At 40.8% G+C, this 26,131-nt stretch overlaps 1 protein-coding gene across 1 annotated transcript in view; it reads right to left on the bottom strand.

Annotated features, from left to right (window-relative positions):
* LOC126188103 (integrin alpha-4-like) overlaps nt 1-26,131 on the bottom strand; it is a 506,794-nt gene that overhangs the window by 139,089 nt on the left and 341,574 nt on the right. The gene's annotated exons all lie outside the window — the stretch shown is intronic.

Here is a 26,131-nt window from a genome sequence, read left to right on the forward strand (position 1 = left end):
CAGCACTGTAGCACATAAAATGTCATCCCTTATGGCAATATCAAGATGACATATCTCTGAAAATCTCAGCTGAGATTAGTTAATCTTGTGAGTGTGTCTGTAACTCTCCATAATATCATCTCAAAATGTTACAGGATAGGCATTTTGGCAACAGGTCTGATACATTATTCCAAAAATATCTTCACAATAAGGATCTAACAATGTATGCATCTATCTACACTCCTGGAAATTGAAATAAGAACACCGTGAATTCATTGTCCCAGGAAGGGGAAACTTTATTGACACATTCCTGGGGTCAGATACATCACATGATCACACTGACAGAACCACAGGCACATAGACACAGGCAACAGAGCATGCACAATGTCGGCACTAGTACAGTGTATATCCACCTTTCGCAGCAATGCAGGCTGCTATTCTCCCATGGAGACGATCGTAGAGATGCTGGATGTAGTCCTGTGGAACGGCTTGCCATGCCATTTCCACCTGGCGCCTCAGTTGGACCAGCGTTCGTGCTGGATGTGCAGGCCGCGTGAGACGACGCTTCATCTAGTCCCAAACATGCTCAATGGGGGACAGATCCGGAGATCTTGCTGGCCAGGGTAGTTGACTTACACCTTCTAGAGCACGTTGGGTGGCACGGGATACATGCGGACGTGCATTGTCCTGTTGGAACAGCAAGTTCCCTTGCCGGTCTAGGAATGGTAGAACGATGGGTTCGATGACGGTTTGGATGTACCATGCACTATTCAGTGTCCCCTCGACGATCACCAGTGGTGTACGGCCAGTGTAGGAGATCGCTCCCCACACCATGATGCCGGGTGTTGGCCCTGTATGCCTCGGTCGTATGCAGTCCTGATTGTGGCGCTCACCTGCACGGCGCCAAACACGCATACGACCATCATTGGTACCAAGGCAGAAGCGACTCTCATCGCTGCAAACGACACGTCTCCATTCATCCCTCCATTCACGCCTGTCGCGACACCACTGGAGGCGGGCTGCACGATGTTGGGGCGTGAGCGGAAGACGGCCTAACGGTGTGCGGGACCATAGCCCAGCTTCATGGAGACAGTTGCGAATGGTCCTCGCCGATACCCCAGGAGCAACAGTGTCCCTAATTTGCTGGGAAGTGGCAGTGCGGTCCCCTATGGCACTGCGTAGGATCCTACAGTCTTGGCGTGCATCCGTGCGTCACTGCGGTCCGGTCCCAGGTCGACGGGCACATGCACCTTCCGCCGACCACTGGCGACAACATCGATGTACTGTGGAGACCTCATGCCCCACATGTTGAGCAATTCGGCGGTACGTCCACCCGGCCTCCCGCATGCCCACTATACGCCCTCGCTCAAAGTCCGTCAACTGCACATACGGTTCACGTCCACGCTGTCACGGCATGCTACCAGTGTTAAAGACTGCGATGGAGCTCCGTATGCCACGGCAAACTGGCTGACACTGACGGCGGCGGTGCACAAATGCTGCGTGGCTAGCACCATTCGATGGCCAACACCGCAGTTCCTGGTGTGTCCGCTGTGCCGTGCGTGTGATCATTGCTTGTACAGCCCTCTCGCAGTGTCCGGAGCAAGTATGGTGGGTCTGACACACCGGTGTCAATGTGTTCTTTTTTCCATTTCCAGGAGTGTACATCTACATGAATACTCTGTGAACCACTGTGAAGTACATGGCAGTGGGTGTGTCCCACTGTACCAATTATTAGGGTTTTTTCCCATTCCATTCACATATGAGCATGGGAAGAAAATGATTATGCAAATGCCTGTGAGTGTGCTGTAATTAATTTAGTCTTATCCTCATGATCCCTGTGGGAATGATATATAGAAGTTTGTAGTTTATTTCAAGAGTCATCATTTATAGCTGGTTCTTGAAGCATTGTCAGTAGATTTTCTCAGCATAAGCTCCATCTGTCGTCAAGAGTCTGCCAGTTCAGTTCTCTCAGCACCTCTGAGCCACCCTCCTATGGGTTCATGCTGTGCTTCATTCATGCTGTGCTTCTCTGTACATGTACAGTATCCCTGCTAGTCCTATTTGGTACAGGTCCCATGCACTTGGGCAGTACATAACTGCATCAGCTGCAAAAAGTCTGACACTACTAAAGTGGTCAAAATAAATCTTGCATTTTGCCAAAACTTTAATACTGAAGGTTGTAATGCAAAATGCATTATGATATCAACTCACTGGTTTGTTTTTAATGTAATTCTAGTGAGAACAATGCATTTTTCTACCATGAGGGCGCAATAGGCACAGTCTATGGCAATTGTGTCACCTGTAAACAATACAGTACTTGTGCTGAGTGTCATTGTGAGAGTTGTGAGGCTCCACATAGTCACACTAATTCTGCAGGGAATGAGACCAGCAGATGTAGAAGGGAATATCACTGTGAGTCAAAAGTGATGTCTCTGCAGTCTGGAACAAGTTTCTAGCAAAAGGATCAGCTTAGTATCATTGTAGAAGTAGCCAAAGAAGAAATCAATGAGCTGTGCAGGATCAATATCTGCATACAACAGCAAACAGAAACTGCCAATACATTGCTATATGTCTATGGTGGCAGCTTCAAATAGCTGCAGAAGTGCAGGTGACAACACAAACAATATGAAACATGCTCCACAAGCAGGTATTATGTGTAAAAACACTTCTCATGGCAGCTCCTCTAAATTGGATTTAGAGCAGGGCTTGTGTCACATGGGCACCAAACCACTCTTTGTGGACTAAGCACACTGGGACACGGTGTTCACATTTGATGAGATTCATATCAGTCTCCACCCAGAAAATACCGATATTCACATTTAGAGGCATCAATGACAAGGTGTACACCTGAAATGTATTATAGACCTCCACTCTTATCAAGGTAGTTCAGTCATATTTTAGGGAGGAATCATGTGGCCAAAAGAATCTCCATGTGCCAGTACATGGGAAATTTACTGCTGTTTAGTATAGGAACAATATCATTGCATGCAATGTGGCCTCATTTGGTGAACATATTGAAGCAGAATTCATGCTGATGGAGGGCAATGCTTCTTCTCATCATCACAATCTTGTGAACACCCTCCCAGTGGAGCATAGAATCAATCAGATGGAATGGCCTCCATATTCTCTGGATCTCAGTTGCATTGAGAATGCATCAACCAAACTAAAATGAGTAGTTTACTAAGGTCCTGCCCTACTAGTGACCTTACAGCACATCATAGAGGCCACTATAGGGGAATGGATAATACCCCATAGGCTTTGCTGGTTAATTTAGTAAGGAGTTAGCCTAGTCTAACCAGTGTCTTTGTTCTTTTTTTGTGTTTATCAGGAGGAAATTTGTTCATCTTCTTTATTTTTGTTTTCTTATGACTGTCACTGACAGAACAAAATCAGTTTTGATTTCTATTATGTCCAGTATTGCCAATAAAACAATATTCAGTGTTTATTTTGACCACTGCATTAATACTGACCATAAGATTACTGATATACAATGTGAACAGCAAAGGACCTAACATACTTCCCTCGGTTACACGTAAAGTAATAACTACATCTATCAATGAATCTCCATCAAACATAACATGCTGCATCCTCCTATCAAGAAATCCTCAGTCCAGTCACATATTTCATCTGATAACCCATATGATTGTACTTTTGATAATAAGTGTAGATGTGGTGCACTGTGAGACACATTAATATCCTGTCTTTCAGAATTTTGCACCAAGCTCCTTGTTACCATATATAAGAGTTACAAGTGAAATCATGCTTTGCAAACAGCCTTAAAGACAAAGAAAGACAGTGCAATGAAACTACACAAGAGCCAACAGCATTACAAATACAAATGTTCTCACGCTTTCTCTGGACAAAAATCTAGGAAAAATGTGTAAATTCCTGTTGAGAATTTGTTTCCCAATCACTGGGTTTACAATGCATCTACATCCACAGCCTGTGGAGTACCAACAGTGAACAATTGGTCAAGAATAGTTATTCCAAATCCATACATACATAGGTTGGTTTAAGAATTTCAGCAATTTCATCAAGAGTTACTCCCATATTTGCTTTGTTTCCACTGAAGCAATACCTTAAAATGTTTGCAAGTAATTCAACTTTTATAACGTTGTCCAACACATTAATAATTTCTTCCAAGTTTGAATACTTTGTGTAAGTGACATAAGAGAAAATAGAAAAGTGTTTTTGTTATGATCTGTTATGAAATTTGTTATTAGACGTCATACAACAGTTATTATTTAGTCAGTAAGCAAATACTGCAAGTTGTGTAAAAAATGTTAGTCTCTGTGGGAGTGAGAAAGAGAGTTGCTGGCACTGGGCTACTCATTGGTTGTTGAGCTTCACATCAGACCTCATAATTCTGAAGTGATAAGATACTACCTATTTAAGTTATTTAGACAAGACAACAAATGGTATATGCAGTTAATGTAGATAAATATCAGCATGTAACTGCTGTGACAGGAATACCTGAGAATACCAAAGTGGCAGAAGCTCCACTGGATTTTCAAAATCTTTGAATCTAAATCGAATACCATATACTAATGTTATTTTCAAAAACTTGTTTCTGTTTGTGTAAATGTGAAATGGAAAGCAAAAAAGGACCTTTTGGTGGGGAGGTAAATTTTCAATACAAGCAAAAAAGGTCCATTTTTTTGTGTATTGTAGGAACTTACTTCATTCTGGACATGCCCATGTTGATCTGAAAGTTCTTTGATCCAACAGGAGTCAATAATATCTTTGAAAGCTATTGATGTCAGTCTGCTGAAAAATGATCACTTGTCATTATGGGGGAATAGCAATGGCATGACAAGAGGCCCCTTTCTTAAATCTCACAGCCACATATGTAATGCTTCACAAAACTGTATCTCTTTAATTTTATAGGCATTTTAGGGAGCTCAGAGCAGCTTTGTATAAAACAGGAAGTCTTGTGAATACATTTCTGCCAAACTAGAGAAGTGGTCCCTTTCTGTACGAGAGGTACAAATGCCTGCACATATTACCAATTTGCAGTTGGCAGCCCTAAATTGGCAGCTGACAGCTGACATTATTGTCACAGCAAAAACCTACACTCTACAATACATATTAACTCTGCTGTTACTGCTAGTAAAGACAAAGGTGAATATTTATGATAGACTAAATATCCAGATGAATAGTAATGCTAACAAAGAACCTCACATAACTAAATACATCCACTTTAAGTTCATTGTTAGCTACAGAGTTAGTGTACATTGCCAAATAGACACCGATGGAAATGAATTTGCATGCCATGTATTTCATGGAGAAACTGGACCTGTTTGATTTCCAAGTGCAGTAATTCTAGCAGGGAAGACAAGGGAATCAAAATATTACATTTTAAAAACAGCAGGATCTATTGCACAAAGAAATAAAAAGACATTCTACATTCTGAAGTAAAACCAGAACGAGAACCTGAACCAGAACCTGACAGTAACAGTGACAGTGACAGTGACAGTAAAAATCCTGAGGAAGAACTTGGCTAGCCAGATATTCTAGAACCGAAGAAGATGAAGCAAAACTCTGTGAAAAATCTAAAATTCCTTTCAACACAAGTATTTTATAAGTAGAAAATTAAATCCTTTGGTCACTTTAAAATATGGCATGTGAGAAATATATATTTTTAGAACTTTTGTGAATTCACAATTTTAGATGGTTTTGGGTTATAAATAGATTCAGAATCAAAATTTGGGTTAAAAGATGCCACAACACAAAGTAAAAATACCAATAATTTTCCAAAAAAGTGCAGATATGCAAATTTCTCTCAATCTGGGACAAGTTTATTTGTTTTTAAATATTTGTTCACTATAATGAGCTGTAAGTCTGAATGGGTTAATCACTTTATTGTGTAATGTTAACTTTAAAAAAATATATAATGTGCTATAAGTCTGAACAGGTTAATCACTTTATTGTGTAATGTTAACTTAAAAAAAACTGAACCATTTGACAAAGGTCATTTTAAGGGTAATATACAAGCAGAATTTGTTTCTTAAATGTGTAAAATTAAACAAGAGCAATAAAATGAAATTTAAAAATTCTTTATCACAAAACACCTATTTTCCATCACTAATATTCAGCTTCTTAGAGTTCATTCAGGTAAATTTATTTTATTCTTTTTATTTTTTATTTTGTAAGTGTTCAGAATTCAATGCTGAACCTCAAAATACAAAATTTTCTACTAGAGGTCCCTTGTCAATTTCCATCTCACAAATGATGATGGAATGGAACTCTAACAAGAGCATATATGGATTTTCACTGATGTAGAATGATTAGAGTAACAGAAGGATAAATGGAATATAAGTACTGTTCACTAGATTATCAAACAGTTAACTGCAGTTTATGAGTGTGATGATGGTATTGAACCAACAGTCCACAAGAAGGTAGTTATTTGATAATTTGTATATTTTTTTTCAATTTGTTTGGTTGCTGTTTATCACTGTAAATTTCTCCATTAGGTGGAGAGTATCTCAACTCATACTCTTTACTTTAAAACTGATTAATTTAGATTTATGAAAATTGTCTTCATTTCCTTTTGCTTCTCATAAAATAGTCACGACATTTATGGATGTGTTACTTTTAAATTTGCGCTTTAGTGTGCACTAATGTTCCACAGTTTCTCACATCTGTAACAACATCTAATAGTGTATGTTTCACAAAAGTACATGTAATTTTATCACTTCACAAAGTTTCCAGAACAGTAACAATAATTTACATTCTGGAGGCATACTTGTTAATAAGCTGCACACATATCAATTTTTTTCAGTATTATCACCATGAGCTATCAAGTCATGTACTGACTTACCAGAGTTCAAGAAATTATTTTCAAGAGATCACCATTTGCATTAAACCTCATTGTCATCAAAGCTTTTTGTAATAGAATTTGACTAACCATAATTTTCCACTCAAAAGTTCAAGTTAGAAATTCCTCAAATTGTGTACAGTTTCCTTGACTCTAAGTGACTGTCTGAAATTCACTGGATTACTTATGTGTTACATTTCCTGTAATTTTTGTGAGGTTCCCCCACTGAAACCTTCTTCCATCCACTGAATTAAAAGTCCCCACGTTTTCAGCTGTGTTAAGTGATTAAAATTACATGAGACTTTGGCCAAGCAGTCCCTGGTCAGTGTCAAGTGGTATGACTACCAGTGGGCTGCTGGTATGTCCCTTACATAACTTGTTGTTATGGCCAGTCTTATATCTGACAAACAGTGCACACTGTAGAAAAAAGCAGGAACGGACATTAGATGTTTTATCACATATGCTACACAAGAAATCTGCTTTAGCTGAGCATGCTATAGAAAATGGTCACTGGATAAAATTTGATGAAACATATGACAAGGCTTGCATTAATGGCTTCTAAAACTTTGTAATTAAAGACTCCAGTGAAATAAAAATTACCAAAAACACTCTAGATAGAGATGGTGGCCTGTAGCGCTGCCTGTCATGGAATCCAGCAATCATGCTGTTGATGTAGGCACATCAAACACCAAATCAAGATATGCCCTTATACGGTGGTACTGCAAGCACCAGTGATGCTACAGCCAGATGTTAAGTCCCATAGTGCTTGGAGCCATTTGATTTGAACAGGATGCTCGCAGGTCGACATCTCAGTAGGGGCAAAACATTTTCCACATAAAATTGTCTTAGGAATTTTGTGAATACTGTTAACTGCTCATTATTTTCTCCTATTAGTTTTAGTATCCAGCAATGCCATAAACATAAACACACTAACCATATATATACAGTAAAACATGTTTTCACAATCCTGGATTTTACTTTTCAATGGCATTTACGTCATTTACAGTTGGTTCCATTGTAAACTCTGTTCTCTCAATTAATCATTTCCATCTCATTAAAATTCCTTATGAATAACATTTCCCACACTTTGCATTTTTGATCAACTACCACAAGTTCAACATCAATTTACAGTCATTTTATGTGAAAACTACAAATTTATTTTAATTTATTTTTCCTCTTAAAGGCAAGTCATATAACACACAAAAATAACTGAGAAACAACTGATTTCAGATTATCATAATTAGTTTGTACTAATTTCTCAAGATTCTCATTAAAGAGTTCTTCTACATTCTTAGTTTTATCTGTCATAACACTCTCAATTACATGTTTATGCCATTCGGAATTCATAAACATTTTTGCAGATTCATGAAAGTTTTTGAAATACACACTTTATGAATATGCCATGATGAGTGTCATGGGCTGTGTGTTGTGAGCAAATCCACACAACTTACAAAGGACACTTTTAACTGTTTAAGAATATACAAACTGTGCGTATAATGGTAACCAGTCCACTCAAAACGTTATCAATATGCCAACTACATCAGTCTTAAAATCACAACAGTTTATAGTTATCTTGATACCTATTACTATTAGCACTGCCACAACAGCATATACTACTACTACATAACAAACAATAGAAGTATTGCTATTATAAAAAACTCCTATTACTGTTGCTGCCACCTTGATTTTTCTGCAGCATACACACTGAGGTGGCAAAACTCATGGGATAGTGATATGGACATATATAGGTGGTATGTTGTACACAATGCATAAAAAGGCAGTGCATTGGCAGAGCTGTCATTTGCATTCAGATGATTCATGAGAAAAGGATTCCGACATGATTATGAGAATTAACAAACTATGATAGCGCAATGGTAGTTGCACCTAGATGCATGAGACATTTCATTTTAGTAACCATCAGGAAATTCAATATTCCAAGATCCAATGTGTCAAGTGTGTGACAAGAATAACAAATTTCAGGCCTTACCTCTCACCAAGAGAAACACAGTGGCCAACAACCTAATGTAATGACTGAGAGCAGCAGCATTCGAATAGAGTTCTCAGTGCTACCAGACAAGCATCATCGTCGTTGGCTCATACTCATATCTGAGTTTTCATTTCTCTCCTGAGATTTCCTTTGTCATGGTTCAGGTGTGGAAATGTCTTTGATGGCTTAGTAGTCAAATCCTAGCATGGAACATGTGACCACAAAAATTACAAATGATGGAAGGTGGGGGACGAGGCTGGGTCTGGAGGAGTTTGCATCTCTGGCATTTGTCATTCTCCAGTCTTTGACATTCCCACTCAAAGTTCTGAAGAACATTTGAGGTACTTGAGTGCCAGTGACTGCAGTCTTCTGCCATGGTGGACCAGTTACTCGGATCAATGTTCAAGGTTTTTAGATTTTTCTTACACTGATGCTTATGGTGTTTCAGAGGGCACCTCACAGCCGTTTACCTGTGTTCACTTCAACGTCAAGGATTTGACATGGAAATCTGTCTTCTCTCATCTGCAGGACATGCCCAACCCATCTTAGGTGGTGCCCAATAATGAGAGCTTCTATACAATTCATTTTTGCTTTCTCATGAACAGTGGTATTCGATATAGTCATCCCATTTCATGTTCATGATGTGTCTTAGCTTCTGTTGGTTGAAGCATTCTAATTTCTTCAGATCACGGCAGTATAATGTCCAGGCTTTGCAACCATAGAGCAGCATTGAGATGACAACAGCTTTATACACTGTCAATTTGGTGTATAGTGTTAGGTATTTATTCAGGAAGACTCATTTTCTGAGACGACAAAATGCTACATGGGCAGCACTTATTCTGTTCTCCAAGTCTTTTTCAAATGAGCAATTAGGTGACAGTATGCTTCTTAGATAAAGGAAATGGTCCACTTGTTCCAAGGATGTATCCATAAATGGAAATGCTGAATTCAGAAAGGGAAGAGCCAGGAGCTGGCTGTGCGAGCACCTTTGTCTTTTAAGTATTGATGGAAAGACCAAATCATTTGTATGCCAGACAAGCAACACTGTGGGAAATTACCCCAGAAATGAATGCTGAATATATGGCCAACATGTCCATTGGGACAGAGAGGCAGAATCTGGCATTCATGAGCTATGATAGCAGATGACCGAGTGAGTGCCTTCGCTAACAGTATGAGATAGTGGGCAGTGCCTCTCTTGGGCTTGCAAACACATAAGTTGGACCATAGATGACTAGATGACTAAAAAATCATGCCCTTGTCAGATGAGTCCCAATTTCAGTAGGTAAGAGCCGATCATAGAGGTAGAGTGTGCCACAGATCCCATGAAGCCATGGACCATGTTGTCAATAATTCACTGTGCAAGCTAGTGGTGAGTGCATAATGGTAAGGATTATGTTTTCATGGAATGGACAGGGTCCTCTGGTCCAAATGAACTGATCATTGACTGGAAACAGTTACATTCAGCTACTTGGAACGATTTGCAGCCATTCATGGGTTTTGTGTACACAAACAATGATGGAATTTTTATAGATGACTATGTATCATGTCACTGAGCCACAATTGTTTACTGTTGGTTGGAAGAACATTCTAGACAATTCAAGTAAATATTTGGCCACCAAGATCGCCTAAATAGAATTTCATCAAACAACTATGGGACATAAATGAGAGGTCAGTTTGTGCACAACATTCTCCACCACAACACTTTCACAATTATGGGCAGATATAGAGGTAGCATGGCTCAGTATTTGTGCAAGGGACTTCCAACAACTTTTGAGCCCATGCCATGTTACTGCATCACAGCAGGCAAAATCATGTCCAACACAATATCAGGAGGTATCCCATGACTTTTGTCATCTCAGTGTAATATGGGTACAACCACTGAAAATTATGTTACTAACACTAACACTTAAAACACAGTTACATATGAGAATCTTAGGGTCACTGGCTCCTGGAGAACAGTTAAATAGCATAGTGCCTTGTGTAGCTTTTCTATTTCCCTTTACTGTAGTCAGAGATGGACACACACACACACACACACACACACACACACACACATGCACACACACAAAACATACTACTAACAGAATGCATCTAGTTTCTCTCTACAATTCATGCCAGTTTGGAGCTCCATTGGGTCCAGAAATATTCTGCTGCCTCCAGATAACATATCAATGTGTCACTTGCATCATTTATATTTCTCTGAATCCCCCAGCCTTGCTAGGTACATTAGTGGTCATCTCCCTTCACTATTCCATTACTCGACCAAGCACTTGTAGTGCTGTTGGGCTTCATTCCCACTCCATAGAGTAATACAGGGTGATTATGTAAGTCAAATGAAAACTGAACAGCTGCCACAACATTCAAAGAAATCACCACAAACATTAAGACATTTATCCCAGTGGGAGACGAGGTATGTATTTAAGGGGTTGAATAATAGTACACAGGTGGCACCAAGGGTTTTACCACACTAGATCAGGTGTTTGCCATTTTGTTCCTGGGCGTGTCAGTGCTGCAGCATCCCATGGTCATGCCTTAGGAGGTCGTGAAACAGGAGGGCTGAAAAAGCATAAACACCCAAGTCTGCTTCAGGTCACATTCAGTTTTCTTTGCATGATTTTGAACAGTCCCTAATGATTCCACCCAGTGTATCAGAGCAGAAATTGTGATTGTACTAGACTAAAATTGGGTCAAATCACATTCAGAGATGTTGCAGTACCATGGTGACCTAGAATAAGGTTGAATCATCCATTGGGTGTCAACACTGTTGACAGTTGTCAAGAACATCATCATATTGATCATTGCACTACAAACTTTTGTTTTTGACCAAAAAATGTGTGGAAATCAATAACCCAAGGAAAGGGGTGGTATTACTGATGCCTTGTATACCACCTCATGATGGATTTTCCTGTAATATCTGAGTGGCAGTGTGCCTGAAATTTTTTCTCATGCAACAGTGCCAAACTGTTGCTGCTGAGCAGTTGCTCTCCTAATCAGCATCTCATACGAGCAATCAGTTGTATCCTTTATTGATATTGTTCACACCTTAGGTACTTCGGCTGCACACAGCTCTGTTTAACATGAGCAGCTTGCTGTAGTCATAGGGTCAAGCCATGCATATCAGCTTACATGCCCCACAGCAAACTCACTACAAAAATTAACCAGTAGCTGTAATTCTGCTATCAAATAGTTTATGCATTGACTAAAACTGCAAGTTTTTAAGATACACAGAATTACAAAATAAATGTTAAATGTATTATAATTGAATAACAAGGGTTCTATTCTAACATCTGTAATTGACATAGATAACAGGGAATTACATTGACTAGAGTTTATTCAAGAAATGACATCTCGGATAAATGGGAAGCTGTCCTATGATATGCAGTTAAAATATGGACAGAAATTGCCCTTAGCAAATGCAGTAAAATATCAGCACCTCTTTAAGTTTCTGAATAAAATCTAAAAACTCATCAACGGGATTTGTTGGACTGTGGACAAAAATTCATTGTAAAAATTCCAGTTGTTGCCTATCAAGTGTCGTAACCTCTGTCAATGGTATCAGCATATGACTTATATGCTTCAGCATAGATAGTTCACACACAAAAATCTGGCAACAACCCATTTCAGTGTTAGAAATATGACCTTTTTTATGAACTCACTCTGGAGTCATGTTTGTTTTGCTCCACTGCAGAATTTTTTTCAGGAAACAACTCTCAGACACTTCATAGGTGGTGAATGAAGCACTTATTAAATTTGCCAATGATTGTACATTGCCCTCAATATGTCTTCTAGTAAACATAGTTTTTGCCTCTTTTGACACCAAGAAAATCAACTGGGTGGTATTTTCCATCATTTGCAAAACATTTTTTTGTTCCTCAATTAACACAAGGAACACCTATCACAGTAGTAGCCTGATTCGCTGCTAAAGAATTTATTTCTGTCCATAGGTCTTTACTCTGCAGTTCCTGCCACAAAACTTTATTATTAATTTCTTCTTCCAATTGTTGTCTATTTTCACCATCTCTTTTTCACAGTCTACCAGGCAAATTGCTAATAGACTATTTGGTCACTTCCTCAAGTGCATTTTTCCTCAGCACACAATTCTTAACATCACTACCCAGCTCTTAATATATGTTTTATGGCTTGTCCTGGAAATCTTTTGCCACTTTGTTGACTCTAGTGTTAACTGGGCCAGTCTCTTCAGAAATTTTGCCTACATCTGCCCTTATAGGTTCTAATTTTGAATCCATCTTCCCTTCTACATCAGATTTAATTTTCTTAACCTCAGATTTTACACATTCTGCTACATTTGTCAACTGAACTTATTTCTGTTTTTATTGAACCCCATCTTAGAATTCCATTTTGTCAGAATTGCCCTTAACAGTGCCACTGAATCACTAATAATTACACTTCCTGTCTCTGATTTCTGATGATCTGCCCCACTAATATCATCCCTATCAAAGTCACCATTTTCAGAGTTTGGACTAAGGGGCCCACCAACATTATCTCAACCACACATGCTGGGTGACAGCTTAATCATTGGAAGCTCCATCATTGATGATGATGCTTCATGGTCAAATATTTTAACACTACTGGTGCACGTACTTAATTTGTCTGTCATCCTAGCTTTTTCTGCTGTAATGCTGTTGCCAAAAAGTGTAGATGATTCCGATGGTGATGATCTTGAAGTCAATGCAGGTAGTCCACATTGCCGTGGTCACCACTGCTGCTGTGCTACCGTCATGGCGTCCGCTGCTGCTGGGCTCTGCAGACTCTAGCTCAGCATGCCTCTACATAGCCTTCCTCTTCTCTCTTGAAATTCTGTCCCTAATTTCTCCATGCCTATCTTTTGCTACCAATTCTCACTCATGTAACTGCTGCAAAATCTTGTGCTTGGAGCCCCCACGCAAACTGCCAATAATGAAGTAGATTCGGGACCTGGATCACAGAATGTTTTATTGTGTTAGAATTACAATTCTAAAGTGATTACACTCATATCGCAGGCAAGAAAACCCCAATTGCGACTGTACCTAACTCTTACTGCTGAGTAGTTGCTCTTCAAAACAGTATCTCATATGAGAAAACAAGTTGCATTTTTACCTATGCTTACTGATAACTTATGTACTGGACTTGGGCTATGCAAGGCTCTGTTTAAAAAGAATAGCTCAATGTTGTCATAGCTTTGAGCTGTGCTTGTCTGTTTTCATGGCCTGCAGCTAATTCACTGTGAATAATAACCTGTAGCTGTGATCCTGTAGTCAAATAGTCTATGCAATGGCTATTCTTGAGAGTTAATAAAATGCATAACATCTATAATCTATGTAGATGACAGAAAACTATGTTGAACAGTGTTTATGCAAGAAATGACATCTCAAATTAATGGGAAGTGGTCCTATGATATTCAGTTAAAATACAGACAGAAATAAACCTTACCAAATGCAATGAAGTTATACTGAGAGCATTATGAGAAGCCGGCCGGTGTGGCCTTGCGGTTCTAGCGCTTCAGTTTGGAACCGCGTGACCGCTGCGGTCGCAGGTTCGAATCCTGCCTCGGGCATGGATGTGTGTGATGTCCTTAGGTTAGTTAGGTTTAATTAGTTCTAAGTTCTAGGCGACTGATGACCTCAGCAGTTAAGTCGCATAGTGCTCAGAGCCATTTGAACCAAGCCATTATGAGAATGGTAGCAAAATCCTCAAACTAAATAGTCATGAAAGATAAATGAAAACTAAGTCCATTTCATAATTCCAAGCCAGCCGGGGTGGCTGAGCGGTTCTAGGCACTACAGTCTGGAACCGTGCAACCGCTACGGTCGCAGGTTCGAATCCTGGCTCGGGCTTGGATGTGTGTGATGTCCTTAGGTTAGTTAGGATTAAGTAGTTCTAAGTTCTAGGGGACTGATGACCTCAGACGTTAAGTCCCATAGTGCTCAGAGCCATTTGAACCATAATTCCAATACACAAAATGTTCACCAGTTCACAACAGTTCAGAGTTTAACATGATTTTTCACAGATCAACAGATGCAAAACTAAGAATTGTCAGAGCATTGTAGTGGGCATTCACTGCCAGGAATGCATCACTATACTAGTGAATCATGCCTGTTACCATGGGTACATCTGTCATCTTCCAGCACTTGATACAGTGTCCAGAATTGTTCCCTTGAGCTCTTCACTTGGAAAGTCCCAGTCTCCACTTGACTCCCACAATGTTACAATACTACTTGCTTTTCCATTGGCTGAAGGCCATCCCATCAAACATTTACCCATTATAGACATGATCTGACTCTTCTTGATCACTTCCTAGACTAAACTAATACATTACAACAATATTTAAATAAAGAAATGTTAGGAATATTACAATACTTTCAGATAATTTATGATAATTATAAATAAAAATTTGTACATAAGCAAATATGCCAGTACTCTTTCACAACTACATTCAAGTTAAATGACAAAGAATTTTTCTCAAATAATATTTAAATAATTATTAATGCTTTCTTGATAGAAGTATCTTTTGGTTCTGTTTTGGATTATGGTGTCTACTAACATATGTGATTGAACACTTTTGAATTAACACAGTTTTTAATAGCACTTGCAATCAACATTTAAATAAAGTTACTGGGAAAGTAGTAAAGTGGCCATTAAATGAAAATGTTAAGTATGACAAAATATGAGGTAGTCATGCGTGTTCATTTACTTTGTAATTGTGGCAGATGACAAATGTTTGCATAATGGAACAGATATAAAAGATGTCATAAAGCAATAATTAAAATACATACAGATACATAGCTTTCAGGGCTGACAGCTATGGTGCAATGCTATCATATGAGATAATGTTTGTTGAAATTTTGTGAAGCATTTAAAAGTTAATTTGCAGGTTCATTGTGTAAATGTTTATTCACTGTGAAATATTAACTTTTGTGGTTTTAAACATATCAAAAGGTTGTTGAGTCATTGGATGTGCCACATTTTTCTGGAATTTCTGATTTATTCTGATTTGCATTAACATTTGGATGTAGTTATTATAGACCCTCAGAGAGCTGTAAGAAGCCATCTTTCTGTTAGTGTCAAAGTCTGCAATTTCTGGGAGCACAGCTGGCTCTCTCAAGTGATCAAGGCCTCATCCTTATTCCCCTTGTTGGGATTTTCTGGTTTCCAGCCATGTGCTCCTTGTTTCACCTCTGGCTGGCCTGGAGCATCTGCTGTGGCCTGACATGATCTCCTGGGCTAGTAGCATTCAGTCATACAACAATTTCATCTCTTACCAACAATGGCCGGCTGATAAGCTCACCTATATGTGTGTAATGCTACACTTGACCACCCATAAGAAAACTGCATGATTTCTAAACTGGGCATTGCACTTACAACCACCAGTGCAGAGACATCACAACAGGGGTGAAACGTGGGTGAGAGTAGGTGTGATGAACTACTGAACGTGTGACATGTTCATGATGGCACTGGGCAGAATTTTGGTGAAACTTGGTGCCAACGCACCATCAGAAACTCATCTTACACCTAACATGAACTCCCAAGGTGTGGTCTTTTTATTGCATGTGTCGGTGCCTTGCTTTTTGAAGCATTGCCAAGCAAGACGATAATGCCACAGGACATCACATTTGCTCCCCATTTCAGAGAAAGTCTTCTAACTGTTTCTGACAACACAAGACAGCACAGTACTGCAGTGCAAGACTTACATGTTTTTCACAGTTGACTTATGTATTATGTGGAGCAATTCCAACACCAGAAAATCAAATGTAAGTGTCTTCAGTTCAATACATAATTCATTTGTTCACCACAAATACAGTCATTACACCATCAAGGAATAAAGTGTGCTTGCTACTTGTACTGGACATACAGATTCTATGGTGTGAGCAGTAAACACTTGTCCATGCTGATTGGCTGTCACTATTGCAGTATTCTCCCAATACACGCCCATTTTGCACACACAGAAACTGGCGGTGAGGTAGACAGATTACAAAACAGGACTTGCAGCATATGCTGTTTACTTGTTATTTCTAATGCACACCAGCAGTTAAGATTCCCTAGAAAATAATTGTTGCAAACTCACCCTCGCACTTAAAATATTGGGTGTTCAAGATGGTGGAAAACCGAGTGTCTTTAGAACTTACACCAAAATTCTCGAGGCACTACAGGCTGCAGGTAGCTTTGAGTCAAATTTCAAACTTATGTCTCACAATGGGTGATAATTACTGGTTTTCCAATAAGTGATCCTTTAATTTTGTTGAGCTGTGTGTTTACTGTATGGGTACTCAATTTATAGGAGCGATGTTCAGACTGTGCACTGCAGGATCTGTGTTGTCAGTAGAGTTAGTGTCATGAAGTGCAATTACACAATGGTAATGGCATGGTGACATGGTGTTTCAACAGTCATCGTTGCGCATGCAGCTGCAGACAGTCAAAATGCATCTGGACAAGGTGAGCAGGGCTTTACTCATATAGCTGTTTTAACAAAACAATAGCAATAGTTCTGCTGCTCTTTGCAAGTATCAACACATTAAAGGAACATAGAGAGGTCATCTTTCTGCACCATGTTTGAAGAACATGGTTCTGAACATTAAATTAACTGGAAATTTGAGAATTGCTTCTTGGAGATGCCAATGGCCAATTGTGCCACAAATGGTTGAAGAAGTTACTGTTGCCATTGATGAGAGTGCCAGATGGGATGCATGCTCTTCAAGCAGTGCAACAGCTGTGGAATGACACCTGAACATACCATGGCCCATTGTCTGAAAAGAGCTAAGAACAATATTGTGAAATGGTATTTCTTGCTCAGTTCTAGGCTGTTGTGGATGGATATGATTGTTAACTGGGCAACATTTGTGAACTGGAATGAAACGATGGTACACAATTAATAAATGTTAGCCTTTCATGGGGAAATAAAAATGTCCTTCAATGTTTTGTTCATTATTTCTCTTCTGCATGTCCTTAAAATTGCTTGCTTTAAGTTTCATTCTCTTACAATCAGCCATTTTCATGGGGCTTCTCAAATAGAAAAAGTTTAATTATAACCCCCTTATCTACAGCCCTTCCTCATCTCTTGAGTGGCATGTGTTGGCGATATTGCACATTGTTTTTTCTGAGACAGCATCAGCAACAATATTTAAGGTGTCTTTTACTCTAATTATGCCAAAAATGATTATACCTCTTAAAGTGTGCCAAGCAGTCCTTGGTACATCTTCAACTATGGTACAACCATTTTTGACATGATCTAGTGTGCTGATTTTGCTACAGCCACAACTGCTTGTTGCCTTCTTACCTATTATATTAACATATGTAGGATACAGTCCACATCCAGAAATGTACCTCTACTTGCTTCAAAATGTTTTATCTGAAGCTTTTCGTTTACATCAGGAGGAAATCAAAGCATAATCTTTCCTGTATCTGAGGAATTCCATCTCTGCTGCCTTTCTACAGATGCTATATTTTTTGTTAGTAACTGATTTGTTACCATTTCCCCAAGAATTTCCAGAAGATGACAGCCTTTTTTCTTATTTGTAGGTTCATGGGACACACATACCCATCAAAATAGTTAGCCTGTCTGTAAATGTGGCACTGAAGGCTCCATAACATCATAACAGGATTCACTGCTGTACTTTTCTCACTGTAGTGGCGGGTCTGACCAGTCGTATGCTGTGCATCCAAACACTGACACTATAGCCCACATTTGCACACTTATGGTACAGTATGATTACATTCATGGTACAAATGAAGCCTCCTTTGCCCCCTTACTAATAATTTTATTCATTATAAAATTCCCTTTCCCACCCGAAAATTCTGTATGGGCACTGAATGTCCATGTTCTTTTCTGCAGTTGGTTGTCCAAGTTTGAACTATGAGGATGGAGAACGAGTTGTGTTTTTTTTATTGATTCGTACTGTGAAGTGAAATGACTGAAAATATATGTGTAATTCTGCAGAACCAGAATTCATATTATTATTTAAACATCAACATGATCATCCTCTAGATGATACCAGAAAGATAAATCACAGAATGGAAATGCACAATCAGCCATCAATACATAACAAAGAAGAGCAACAAAAAAATGATTATAATTGTTATTAACATAACTGGTTATTTAAGTTCAACTGTCCCTGTTACTCACTGCAGTGTGTTACTATCTCAGTGTGAAAACTGCTTTGAAAATTTGATCAGCTGCCCAAGTTACTAAGTTACTCCAAACATTAATAAACCAACTTTGGGAACTAAGAGGGTGGGCATGGTCAGAACACTCACAGACACAGCATACATAAGGGGAACAAGGGTTTAGTGAAATCAGATAATAATCTTTCTAGATACCTTACAAACAAAGAATTTCCAATGGAGGTAGCCCAGAAACAGATTAAGAGTTCATAACAAAAACAACACCCACGCTCTTTTTTTAAATACGCAAGTTTCCGCGTAATCTAGCACCCATGCCCAAGTCCCAACAAATGCTTCACCAAATTTAGTTGAGTTACTGCAGCTCAAAGAAAAGATGGTTCTATGGAAACTAACCTTGACAAAAGTGTTTGTGATAAAAACAACCTTTATCAAATGACAAAAGCTTTTCATTTGTGAAGATTGGGGACACTGTGACTTGAATGTTTGGTGTCACCTTTCTAGTAACTCTTGAGGTCTTTTAGCCTAGTCCTTGCATGTGTTGTGGTTCAGTAGCTGAGGTTCTGTAAATAATTCTGAAGATAGAGTCCAGTTGTATAAAACAACAAAATGTCAAGAAAGAAAGAAAAAATGTAATAAAAAATATGAAGCTAATGGAAGAGGAACATATAAACCATGTTGGCAGTAATGTTCTTTTTATATCTTCAGATTTAACACATATTTCAGACAACACAACAACACATATAAGTCACTGAGTAAGTTGACCTGTGTACAAGTCGGCATTCGATTAAACACTGAGTCTCAGTCTAGCGGCCGCTGCTTGGCTGGCCGCTTAGGTGGCGCAGCTGCTGCCTGGCTGGCAGACAGCACCGCACGTAGAGGACATGCGTAATTGTGCGGCGGCACTTTGAATAATTGGTGAGTCACAACACTTTTCCCCCCTTTGAAATTGTTGCACTGGTCTTGATGGAGGTGTCCTGGAGATGGCTAACGTCCATAGGCGTCGTTTGACTCACCGTAAAGTCTCGAGGAGGAGGCTTCCCGTACGGACGGAAGTGCCCCGATGATAACGGGTCGAGATGACAGGAGACGTAGGGGTTGAATCTGCTGGGGCCCCCTGCACCAATCTGCCCATTGTGGCAAGGTCAGTTGATATGACAGGAGACATGGGCAATGTGTCGGCGTCTGTTGGAGGAGGAGGCGAGTAGATGTACTCTGACAGAGGACAGTCCTCCGGTTCCTGCATGGGCACATCTCCTGCTGACATCCGTTCTGGTGCTGGCATCACAATGACGGTGAGAGGGCTGTGTTGTGAGTTTTGAGAGATGCCAAGATCCCAAGCATCAGGTAGAGCCAAAGGTGGTGTGGCGGCATTCGGAACAGGCGTTGCTGGCACCCGAGGCAGAAGCTGGTCCGAATGATGCACTGCAACACCCGTGTCCGTCTGGATTTCATACAGGCGTCTGCCACGGTGTGTTAAGATGCGGCCCGGGCTCCATTTTGGCCACCTGCCATATCCCCGTACCCAGACGAGGTCGTCGGCGGTGAACCGGCCAAGTGAAGGCACCCGCGGCCGTGAGGTGGGAGGCCGCAGAAGATGAAGTAGCGTGCGGGGCTGTCGGCCATGTAAGAGCTCAGCTGGGCTGTGATCGACCATGGGGGTGAAACAGTAAGATGCCAGGAAATGGAGAAGCGCATCATCAGCAGCAGAAGAAGTCAGAAGTTTCCGCATGTGAGCCTTAAATGTGCGGACCAGTCGTTTAGCCTCATCGTTGGATTGTGGATGGAACGGCGGGGCCGTGACATGCATAACGCCGTGACGAGCACAAAAATCCGCAAAGTCGGAAGAGGCAAATTGCGGATCATTATCAGTAACAAGAGTAGAGGGGAGGCCTTCCAAAGAAAAAATGCAGGCGAGAGCACTGGTGGTTGCCGCGGTGGTAGGTGACGTGCAACGGACAATGAAAGGAAAGTTAGAATAGGCGTCAATTATGAGGAGCCAATAAGTACCTATAAAGGGTCCCGCAAAGTCAGCATGAATGCGCTCCCAGGGCTTCTCAGACAAAGGCCATGGTGACAAAGATGATTTCGGGGCAGCGGCCTGTGACGCACAAGGGCCGCAGGCAGCGACCATGTGTGCAATGTCAGAGTCGATGCCAGGCCAGTACACATGACGGCGTGCCAGAGATTTTGTGTGAGACACACCCCAGTGCCCCTGGTGAAGGAGGCGCAAGACCGAAGCATGCAAAGACGCAGGTACCACAACACGCGGCGAAGCATTGTCAGTGGAGAGGAGGATAACACCATCCCTAGCCGTGAGGCGGTAGCACAAAGGGGTAGTTCCGCAACGGATCAGAAGTCTTAGCGGACAGGCGATCTGGCCAACTCTTCTGAATACAGCGTAAAACCTGGGAGAGGGTAGGGTCAGAACCCGTAGCAGCCGCCAGCCTGTCCCCAGTGATGGGGAACCCGTCCACAACCCACTGCTCGGCAATATCCAGGTGGAAACACAAAAGTTCGTCCCTATCGAATGCCTGATCAGGACCCATGGGAAGGCGAGACAAAGCATCAGCATTCGCATGTTGAGCCGTTGGCCGGAAATGAATCTCATAATTGAAATGGGACAAGTAAACAGCCCAACACTGGAGGCGGTGTGCGGCCTTGTCAGGAAGTGATGTTGATGGATGAAACAAGGAAACAAGCGGTTTGTGATCCGTAACAAGATGAAATTTTGAGCCATAGAGAAAAACACCAAACTTATGAAGAGCATAAATGATGGCCAAAGCTTCTTTCTCAATTTGAGAATACTTTTGTTGGGCATCCGTGAGGTTTTGGAGGCATAAGCGATGGGTTGTTCCGAACCGTCAGAAAAACGGTGCGCAAGGACTGCACCGACCCCGTATTGAGAGGCGTCTGTGGCAAGAACAAGATGTTGGCCAGGGCGATAAGTAGCCAGGCACGGGGCCTGTTTCAGCATAGTCTTTAATTTCCGGAAAGCCGCGTCACATGACGCGGACCAGTGAAAAGGCACGTTTTTATGCAACAGGCGATGCAACGGCTGAGCCACCGACGCCTCAGACGTTAAAAACTTGTGATAGTATGCTATTTTCCCCAAGAAAACCTGCAGTTCCTTAACAGATGTAGGGTGAGGAAGGGCACTGATCGCAGCAACAGTGTGTTGAAGCGGACAAATACCATCCCGAGAGAGTTGAAACCCCAAGTACATGATAGATGCCTGAAAAAATTGTGATTTCTGAAGATTACACTTAAGACCGGCAGTCTGTAAGACATTAAAAAGTGTGTGGAGATTTTGAAGATGTTCTTCAGTGGTGGAGCCCGTGACAACAATGTCGTCCATGTAATTGATACACCCCGGGACAGGGAGCAATAATTGTTCCAAGAATCGCTGAAAGAGAGCAGGGGTGCTAGCAACCCCAAATGGCAATCATTGGTATTGATAGAGGCCGAAAGGCGTGTTAAGGACCGGAAACAGCCGGGAAGCAGCATCGAGAGGAAGTTGATGATAAGCTTCCGACAGGTCAATTTTAGAAAAATACTGTCCTCCAGCGAGTTTAGTGAACAGTTCTTCCGGACGGGGCATAGGGTAAGTGTCGATGAGGCATTGAGCATTTACAGTGGCTTTGAAATCGCCACAGAGACGAATATCACCATTGGGCTTAGCAACTACAACGACAGGAGAGGACCACTCACTGGAAGTGACAGGAAGCAAGACCCCTGAAGCAGTGAGACGATCCAACTCCCATTTTACCCGATCACGAAGGGCCACAGGAATGGGCCGAGCCCGAAAAAACTTAGGCCGAGCAGTGGGTTTGAGCGTGATATGAGCTTCAAAGTCGTTTCACGGCCTAACCCAGGAGAAGAAAGGGACGAAAATGTCGTCTACAAGGAATCCAGTTGAGCATAAGGAATAGCGTCAGAGACAATATTGACAGAGTCATCTATGGAGAACCCAAAAACGCGAACGGCATCGAAACCAAAAAGATTTTCTGCGGCGCTCTGGTCGACCACAAATATGGGACCAGTGCGAATGATGGATTTGTAAGATACCTCGGCATTAAACTGTCCCAAGAGAGAAATCTTCTGTTTATTGTACGTCCGTAATTGCTGAGTGACAGGGGACAGGAGTGGAGAACCCAGCTGAAGATACATCTGAGAATTAATTATAGTGGCAGCAGAACCGGTATCCACTTGCATGCGAACATCTCGACCAAGGATTTGGACAGTGAGGAATAACTTCCATTAAAGGGAAGAAGTGCAATTGACAGACAACACAGAATCACAATCAGCGACATGTTCATGAACATCATGTATGCGGTCGGATTTACAAACGGAAGGCACATGACCATTCTTTTTGCAATTGTGACACACAGCCCAACGTTGGGGACAATCCTCGCGTGAATGTTTCGTAAAACACCGCGGACATGAAGGAAGTTGCCGTGGATTTTGCTGCAGTTTCTTAGTGCGTTGTTTACGGCTAGGCCGAGGCTGCGTGTGGGAGCGTACTGCGGCCACGTCGGCCGGCGGGGACGCGCCGCACGCATCGTCAACAGCGCACAGCGGTTGTATTTCCCCGACGTCACCCCACGCTTCTATTTGCGCCCCAGCGGCGCGAGAAATTTCAGAAGACTGCGCAATGGAGAGAACTTCATCTAGAGTCGGATTCGCCAGCTGAAGGGCACATTGCCGAACTTCTTTGTCGGGCGCCGACCGGATAATAGCATCCCGTACCATGGAATCGGCATAGGATTCTTTGTGAACGTCAGTAACAAATTGACACTTTCGACTGAGGCCGTGAAGTTCAGCAGCCCAAGCGCGATAGGACTGATTTGGTTGTTTTCGACAGCGATAAAAGGCAACACGAGAGGCTACCACATGCGTTTGCTTTTGAAAATAGACAGACAGAAGGGAGCACATTTCAGCAAAGGACAAAGACGCAGGATCCTTCAAAGGAGCCAATTGCGACAACAACCGATACATTTGAGGTGAAATCCAGGAAAGGAACAGAGACTTACATGGTTGTTCGTCCATGACATGAAATGCCAAGAAGTGCTGTTGAAGACAATTTTCATAATCAGACCAGTCTTCCGCCATCGGAGGTACAGCCAACGACAAGAAACGCCCCACATTGGACGCCACGACGAAATCGCGAATCACCGCTGTTAGAAGCATTTGCTGTTCAAGAAGATTTTGCAAGAGCTGCTCGACAGTAGCCATGGAACCCTGTGAGTCAACAGTGAAAAGGAAAAATCCACTACCTCGTCGCCAATTTTATAGCTTCAAATTTAACACATATTTCGGACAACACAACAACACATATAAGTCACTGAGTAAGTTGACCTGTGTACAAGCCGGCATTCGATTAAACACTGAGTCTCAGTCTAGCGGCCGCTGCTCGGCTGGCCGCTTAGGTGGCGCAGCTGCTGCCTGGCTGGCAGACAGCGCCGCACGTAAAGGACATGTGTAATTGCGCGGCGGCACTTTGAATAATCGGCGAGTCACAACAGTTCTCATGAAACACTTTGGAGAGGACAGCAATAAACAACAGTTTTCATTCTTTCCTTCTCTCTGTCTCTAAATTTTTCTATCAGGAAAGTATGTAGGTGAAGCAATATTTGCCCATTGGTTGCATGTGCAATGGATTGTGAAGCTTTCAGCCAACAACTCCTCAACAACGGGAACAAAATTTTTTAGAGTTATACCATGAATTCAGAAAGATTTCAAGACATAGCCTTATCACAGCTGTTTATGTATAACAATTAAGGCAGTTGAAAATAGTGCTTAGAAAGGGTGCAATTTGTGAAGATGGTGCAAGTTCATTGTTAGGTACTACTTCTGCTCATGACATACTTTTATTATGAAGTCTGGGTTATTAGTGATGCTCTAGGAACAGAGCTACCTGTGTCTAGAGAGACTGGTGCTTGTAGAGAATGATATATACTCCCCTGGTGTAAATTTTCCTTAATTTTAAATAAAAGTTCATTGCCAACATTATATGATGACATTTAACACATGTAAGATAGGAAATATTAATGTCTTAATATTTGGTCTATGACTTTGAGTATTGTAATGACTCAATAAGAAGCACTTAAATCTGATCTTATGAGCAGTAGAGTATTGACAATTATGGCATATATTATGTAAGTAATGCTGTTATGTTATATATGCACTGCTGTAATATATTTTTTGGAAAATTTTGCTAAGGGACGAAGAGCATCTGAAGATGGTGCTGATAGTCTTAGAACTGATTACAGTATACAATTTAAAAAATTAAAAATCATCCTTGCCACTAGAGACTAATTTATTTATAACTGCAAAAGGTATTTCTGACTTTTCATGTAATCTCTCGAAATCAACAATGCATACAACAGTTCTTTGCAGGATATGAAAAGAAACCAAATAAACAGGCATCATGAAGTTTCTCAGGCATTCACAGGCCTTGTTGAATATCACATATGCTTATTTAAACCAAGAGTTTTTCAACAAATAAAAATCCATCTGAAAGGTATCAACCTGAAGAAAATACACAAAGATTTTATGGACAAATATTATATTAATGTGCCCTATAAACTCTGTTGGGATATTCTTGGGTGGTACTTCTCTACCTGTGACACATTGGAGAAGAATATTACTGCTATTAGCAGTAGTGATTAAGTGTGAAAAAAGAAGTTCACTTAAGAAATGTGGAAAACTTTTAAGATGTAAAAACACACTTCAAGCAGAATGCTCAGTAGGGCTTACTGATAGTTGTATCTCTAGATTAAGTGCTCCACGCACATCAGCTAACAAGTAATGTTATATTTTATGTGACATGTCTTCTTATATCCAGCTAAATTTTCTGACGAGAATAGCCTGTATCAGTGAGAAATGTAGTTTGATAAACCGTTTCTTGTAGCTGGCCTGAAAGGTAAATTAAGCCCATAACATAATAATGGTTTAGATATTCCTTGGAAACAATATAAAATTTTTTGACAAGGCCTGTGATTGTTATGAACTCTCCAAGTATCACTTTGGCATGCACTGCATACATCACCAACAGAAATTAGTTTAGAAAATGTGATCTCAATGGCGATTTCAAAATTTGTTATGTCATTCTCCTGACTATGATGATATTTCTAGGGCAGAATTAAATCTTGTACTCACTTGGCAGATCTACTCTTATACAACTTTATAACCAGTCAGTGACTTACTTCCCACATCCTGAGAAACTTATATAT

This window comes from Schistocerca cancellata, chromosome 5, assembly GCF_023864275.1.
Source record: "Schistocerca cancellata isolate TAMUIC-IGC-003103 chromosome 5, iqSchCanc2.1, whole genome shotgun sequence".
Taxonomy (NCBI): Eukaryota; Metazoa; Arthropoda; class Insecta; order Orthoptera; family Acrididae; genus Schistocerca; species Schistocerca cancellata.